The 7,352-nt window shown below is 40.9% G+C and overlaps 1 protein-coding gene across 2 annotated transcripts in view; it reads left to right on the top strand.

Annotated features, from left to right (window-relative positions):
• Positions 1 to 7,352, top strand: part of Tbcd (tubulin folding cofactor D) — a 160,437-nt gene that overhangs the window by 16,140 nt on the left and 136,945 nt on the right. The gene's annotated exons all lie outside the window — the stretch shown is intronic.

Below are 7,352 nucleotides of genomic sequence, written 5' to 3'. Positions count from 1 at the left end.
AACTTGCAACAATCCTCCGCTTCAGCCTCCTGAGTACACACATGTGAGCTGTCATGCCCAGTTCTTGAGTGTTGAATTTATATCCAGTTATGCTGCTGAATTTGCTTATTAAAGCTAGCAGTTTTTTAGTGGAGTTTTGGGGTCTTCTATATAGAGAATCATGTCACCCCCAAATAAGGATAATTTAACTTCTTCCTCTCCTACTGTCATTTCTTTAATTTTTTTCTCTGGTCTAATTGCTCTAGCTAAAGTTTCCAGGACTGTGTTGAATAAGAGTGGAGACAGTGGACATCCTTGTCTTGTTTCTGATTTTAGAAAGCTGTCAGTTTTTGTCCGTTTAGTATGATGTTGGCTATTGGTCTGTCATAGATGGCTTTTATCAGATAGAGGTAAAGACCATCTATTCTGATTTCCTGTAGGGTTTTTTTTTTTTTATCATGAATGGGTGTTGGACTTTGTTGTTTTTGTTTTTTTGTTTTTTTTTTTTGGTTTTTCTCCGGTACCGGGACCGAACTCACGACCTTGCGCTTGCCAGGCAGGCGCTTTTGCCGCTGTTCTAAATCCCCAGCCCCCGGGTGTTGGACTTTGATAAAAGGTTTTTCTGCATTTGTTGAGATCATTATATGGTTTTTGTCCTTGGCTTTGTTAATATGGTATATTATATTTATTTATTTACATATATTGAACCATCCATGTATGCCTGGAATGAATCCCACTTAGTCATGGGGTATAATCTTCTTGATGATTTGTTGTATTGTTTGCCAGTATCTTATTGAGGATTTCTGTGTCTACGTTTATTAGGGAGATTGATCTATAGTTCTCTTTCTTAGCTGGGTCCTTCTCCAGTTTTGGTATCAGAATAATACTTGCTTCCAGGAATGAATTTGGGAGTATTGCTTCCCTTTCAATTTCATTAAAGAATTTGAGAAGTAGTGTGGTTAAGTCTTCTCTAAATTTCTTGTAAAATTCAGTAGTGAATCCATCAGGGCCTGGGCTTTTCTTTGTTGGTAGGGTTTTAATTACATCTTCCATTTCATTGAATGATATTGGTTTATTTAGGATTTTTATATCTTCTTGATTCAGTTGTGGTAATTCATATGTATCTATGAATGTGTCCATTTCTTTTGCATTTTTCATCTTATTGGAATACAGATTCTCCAAGTAGGTGTAGATGATCTTCTGGATTTTTGCAGGATCTGTTGTGATTTCACTCTCTTCGTTCATAATTGTATGGATTTGAGACATTTCTTTCCTTTTTTTCATAAGATTGGATAAAGTTTTGTTGATTTTTATTTAATCTTTCAAAGAACCACCTCTTTATTTCATTGATTTTTTGTATTGTTTCATAGTCTCCAATGCCTTAATTTCTGCCCTGATGTCTAGAATTTGTTCCCTCATATGAGCTTTTGGCTTAGCCTCTTCTTTTTCTAGAAGTTTGAGGTTTACCATTAAGTTGTTTATCTGCACTTGCTCTGTTTTCCTGATATGGGTACTCACTGCTATAAATTTCTCTCTTAGGACTGCTTTTAGTGTGTCCCATAAGTTCTGTTATGTTGTGTTGTTATTATCATATAACTGGAGAAACTGTCTAATTTCTTCTTCTTCTTTTTTTTTTTTTTTTTCCAGTACTGGGAATTGAACTCATGACCTTGCGCTTGCCAAGCAGGCGCTGTGCCGCTGAGCTAAATCCCCAGCCCCCTAATTTCTTCTTTATTTCATTTGTGACCCATTGGTTATTCAGGAGAGTGCTATTTAATTTCCATGTGTTTATGAAGTCCTTGTGGTTTTTTTTGCCATTTGATTTCCAGTTTCATTGCATTGTGGTCTGATAACATTCATCGGATAATTTCACTTCCTTCACATTTACTTAAGCATGTTTTATGAGCTAGTATGTGGTATATTTTGGAGAATATTCTATGTGCAGGTGAGAAGAATGTGCATTCTGATGTTGTGGGGTGGAACACTCTGTAGACATCCTCCTAAGTCCATTTGTTCACAAGTTTGGTATAGTTCTAATATTTCATTGTTGTTTTTGTCCAGTTGATCTGTCATTTTGTGACAGTGGGATATTGAGATCCCCCAATACAATTGTATTAGTGCTTGTTTGATTTTTTTGTGTCTGTTAATATTTGTTTTATATAGTTGGGTGTACTGGTATTTGTTGCATATATACCAGGGCTTCACTGTGAAGTTCAGGCTGACCTTGAACTTACTTTGTAGCCCAGGTTGGCCTTGAACTCATGGCAATCCTCCTGCTTCAGCCTCCCAAGTGCTGTGATTACAGGTGTGTGCCACCATGTCTGTGAATTTCTTTTTGAATTAAATGTGTTTCTTATATACAGTATATTGTTAGGTCTTGCTTCTTGATCCATTCTACCAGTCTTTATCTTTTGATTGGTTGAGACCATTAACATTTATGGCTATAACTGATCTGTATTGACTTGCTCTTGTCATGTTATTTTCCTGTTGTTGGCTCCCCGTCTTTTTTTTTCCTCATTCTGTTTGTCTGCCTTGCCTGGTGGATTCCTTCTGTTGGGGTTCATGGAGTTGTAGTCCTTATTTTTTCTTAGCAGAATGTCTTTCAAAACATTTTAGAGTGCTGGTTTGGTAGTCATAAATTTCCTGAGATGTTCTTTGTCTTGAAGTATCTTATTTCTGTATCAGTAGTTTTGCTGGGTACATCACTGTTGGTGTATAGTCAGTTTCTATCTGGGGTGACAGGTCCTGAGAGTGAGGTGCAGCAGATGAAAAGAAAAACAAGAAAGACAAAGTTATGGCATCAGGGGGCTACAGCATCTAGGACTGAAACCTTGATTATAGTCTTTCTTAGCGTTTTATTGGGATACAAACAAAAAGCAGCAACAGGAGAGTGGGAGGAATCATTAACAGGATTAGGGAGGACAGTACAGCTTAATTATCACAGGAATGAGACTTTGACTTAGTTAGCCATCATATAATAATATATAATCATATAATATTATTCCTTTGGGCATATCTCAGCAAAGCATCTAGTGTTGTCCCAGTGGCTTTCCACAGGGACTAAGGTCTTGCTATCATTTCCTTTTATACTAATGGTTTTGCTAGACTTCCTCTAAAACCAATCATATGGCTTGGTCAGGCTCAGAGTCCCACATAGGTAATACATTAAAAGGTGAACTATAAAATGTCCTTCTTCACATCAATCTTGGTTGAAAGTTGTTTTCCTTTAGTATTTCCTTGAAATACTTCACTTCATGCTCTCCTTGACTTGAAGGTTTGTGCTGAAAAGTCAGCTGTGACTCTGATGGGCTTTTTTTTTTTGTGGTCTTTTTGAGACAGGCTCTCACTGTGCAGTTCAGGCTGGCCTTGAGCTCACTTTGTAACCCAGGCTGGTCTCCAACTCACAACGATCCTGCTGTCTCAGCTTCCCAAGTGCTGGGATTACAGGTGTGTGCCACCTTGCCTGGCCCTGATGGGCTTTAGTTTATCGGTGATTTGTTTCTTTTTCCTAACCGCTTTCTTGTGTTGAGTTTCTGGAATCTTGGCTATGATATGCCTGGTGTAGATTTTTGTTTTGGTTGTGGCTAATTGGAGTTCTGCATTCCTCACTTAACTGTATGTCAAATTCTTTTTCCCTACCAGGGAAGTTTTCTGCCATGACATCTGTGAACAGTTTTTTTTATGTCATTTGTGCTATCTTCTGCTTTTTTCATTGATTCCAGTTAATCTGAAGTTATTCTTCTTTGCCTCATCTAGCAGCTGCTAGATTGATATCTCATGGTCCCTTGCAATTTTTTTTTTTAACCTGGAAACAAACTCAGGACCTCAGGCTTGCCAGGCAGATGCTGTGCCCCTGAGCTAATTCCCCAGCCTAGTCCCTTCCTATTTTTAAGAAATCTTTCTTTTCTTGATTGCTAACTGTAATCATGTCTTCTGTATCTGAGAGCTTGTCTTCACATTGATTTAATCTGCTCTGGATACTTTCAATGGAATTTTAATTCTCCTGCATATTTGCTTGAATCTTTCCTATTCTGAGCATTCATGGCTTTCATAGTTTCCTTGAGTTCCTCCATTTTTCAGTCTGCATCTGCTTTACAGTCACTAAGCATGGTTGGTTTTCATTGTGGGCACCATCTCTGTAGTTATCTGAGAAATTATCCCCCCCCAAGAGTAATTATTTCTGATTTGATTTTTTTCTAGAGCCACATTCAATTCTTTTGTTGTTACCACTTCAGAGAGGCCAGGTGGGTGGCTTTCAGACTGACCCACCTCATTGTCTCCTGGGTTTGCCTTTGGTGAACTGGACATCTGGGATTGTATCTTGTTTTCATGTCTTCTCATTTTCCTTTCTTTTTTAGTTTAATTCCTGGGGGTGGGGTGCTTGTAAATTGCCTATGGTCTGTTGCTTTATTGCTGGTATTTAGAACCCTTAGGAAATGACTACTTTGAGGTATCTTCCAGGTGTAACTGATTTTTGGGCTTTGAGTCTGTTGTAAGATCCTATCCCTTCAGTTTGTTGGGGATGAGAAGTTACTGCCTGTTTAGCCCACCCCATTGTTCTTTGACACTGTGTCACAGTATTTTCTATGACCCCTAGTCAGTCTCAGTCTTGGAATACCAGGAAGAATAGCTGTTTAGAACAATTATGTCACTTTTGGCTATAGTGGTACCATCAGCAATAACAGTAGCATCAATCACATCCTAGAAAATGACAAAGTGAGGTAACCATTAATTTGCTGCCTTTAACTGTATGGACTAGATTTGTGGTTACATAATAAAATCTAAACACACCAGAAAATTATATGTAGTATGTAAGTCCTTAACATGTCAAGTTTGCCCTCCAGGGGTTAAAATTTAAAAGGGGGTTAGGGAAAAAATAGAGAGGTAGAAGAGGAGCAAGAGGCTAGAAGTAAGGTTGGAGGACAAAAGGGGATCACACTACCTTTGGGAAACTGGTGCAGAAGACTGGAGGGAAAGAGAGAAGGAAGATATAAAATGAAGAACAGAACCGAAGCGCAACCGCAGAGAGGCTAGAAACCACATTCACACTTATATAAGAAGATCAAACAATAAAGGAGAAAAAAAAGAAAAAAGCACCACCACCACACCAAGAAACAAACATGAGAGAGAGGCAAAAAAAAAAAAAAAAAAAAAAAAAAAAAAACCCCCCCCCCCCCCAAAAAAAAAAAAAAAAAAGAGAGGAAAAAAAAAAAAAAAAAAAAAAAAAAAAAAAAAATCCACACCTAGGTTTGTCTTTGCTGTCACTGGTAGACAACATGTGGAGACAGAGTCCCGATCCATGTTGATTTATCCCAGCAAGGCAGCAGTATTTGATAATCTCAGCAAGCCTGCACCTTCTGGCTGAGACCAGACTCATTCAAACTGCAGGCATGAGTGCACCTTCCTTGGGTCTAAGCCCAGCTGGGAGCTGCTAGATGGAGCTAGTAGCTGCTCTGAGTTCTGAGTTTAGCTGGCCTCTCTCCAAGATAGCTCCCAGCAAACTGCTCAAGAGAGCACAGGATGACTGAGCCCTCTATACTCAGGGCCAGCTAGTGCAGTCCTTCATGTGTGCTGCTCCTCCTGCTGCATCTCTCTGTGGAGGCCTCTGAGGTTACCAGAAGTCACCATGTGTCTACAGGTTTGTTTTGGTTTTGGTTTTGGGTTTGGGTTTGGGTTTGGTTTTGTTTTTTTTTTGTGTGTGGTTTTTTTTTGAGGGTCGCTGCAGAATCCCAGCCCAAAGAATACCTCCTTTTCTGGTATCATCCTCGGGGATGACCCGACTGGACTGCCTGGGAGATCTGAATATGCCTTGTTGTGGAACTAGAAGGCCTGTATCTTTGGGCCTGAGTCCTGATCGATGATCCTCGTATGTGTGTATTATTGTTCACAGGTTTGTATTGCTGCTTTTGCACAGTGAGTCCTGACTCAGGGAGAAAGCACCACTGGCTGCCTCCTTCTTCTTCATTGAAGCTTCTCTCTTTACTCTCCCATTGGGCTTTAATTCACTCTTTAGATCCTTTTTGTGTCCAGCGGACTCACTTCACTCCTTTTTGTCTTCCTCATATTGCTATATTCCAGCATCTGGACAGCAACATTCAGAGAAGCTGTGTCTCTGCTGCTTAGCACTTCACCATCTTGGTGCTCCTTTGGATGATGCGTTGGTCATCTTTCCATTACTGGGATTAAATACCTGATATCTGAAACTTTGCACAAATTTATTAAAATTGTTATGTTTAATCTTCTCTTCAATGAATATCCATCTGATTGCCTTTCTGAGGTTAAACTGTATGCCCAGTGATGGAAGGAAGTCCTTAAAGACTTCAGGGTAGCAAGGGTTACCTCCACTTCCTCAGTCGTGAGTTCCTTCAAGAGGTGAAGTTCAGTCTTCCTGCACTGTCCAGGATGATTTTGAACTTGGGCTCAAGTTATCATCTTGTCTCAACCTGTCTAGTTGATGGTGATATCAGAAACTTAAAGGAGAGATTTATTTGGCTTATGATTTTAGAGGTTTCAGTCCATAGTCTGCTGGCTCTAAGGCAGAAACCTGGCCAGAAGGTACAGCAGAGGAGAGAGCCTTTTAACTTACTCCAGGAAATAGCAGGGTCAGAGCCTGAGGGGTAGAGGCCAGGAACTAGAAACAGTCCCCAGGGTCACATGCCCATGATGTACTTCCTCCACGCAGTGTACCCCTCCTGATGGTCCAGTCGGAAGTGATCTTGGCAATGTGTTTATCACTTGGGGAGGGCAGGGCCCTCACAGCCCAGTCACCTTTGCAGCCATCTCTGAATCCAGTCAAGTTGACAATCGCAGTTACCTGGCACAGACACTGATCTTGTTCCATCACCACGTGCTCTAATTTTGTGTCTTTTGCAATTGTGCTGGGGTTTGGCAGGTAGTGGAACAGCTTGTAGAACGTGTAGCTTCACTCAGCCCTTTAAGCTGAGTAGGGGCAGCCTTCTAGCCTTTCCCTGGTTTGGCTTTACTACTGTCTCCCTGGTGTCCTGGTTGGTGCCATGAGGTTGGAACCTTTTGTCTTGGTGTTTCCTGGCAACTGCTCCTTATTTGGCCTGTGGGCTCCACCTAGGTTCGTGAAGATTCATCCCAGGGCTGCAGGACCTCCCTGCTGACCTGCAGAGCTCATGTTCTATGTGGCTTTCTCCCTGGACCCTCAGCCCTGCACTGTTCTGCTGACTCTGCCCCTGGATGCTCCTCTCTGTTGGGGTTGTTGTGCTCTGCATGGCCCCACCCTTCACCAAGTTCCTTACCTTCCCCCTGTAGATGGGGCTCAGCATTGGGATTTGGTCAGTTGGTTGTCCTGTTTCAGGGAACACATGTGGACTGCCTGTTTTTCTGTGTCAGAAAATCACAGCTAT

Source organism: Chinchilla lanigera, unplaced genomic scaffold (assembly GCF_000276665.1).
Source record: "Chinchilla lanigera isolate Chin_1 unplaced genomic scaffold, ChiLan1.0 scaffold00105, whole genome shotgun sequence".
Taxonomy (NCBI): domain Eukaryota; kingdom Metazoa; phylum Chordata; class Mammalia; order Rodentia; family Chinchillidae; genus Chinchilla; species Chinchilla lanigera.
The sequence above is the reverse complement of the archived record's forward strand: the minus strand, read 5'-3'. Positions and strand labels throughout refer to the sequence as shown.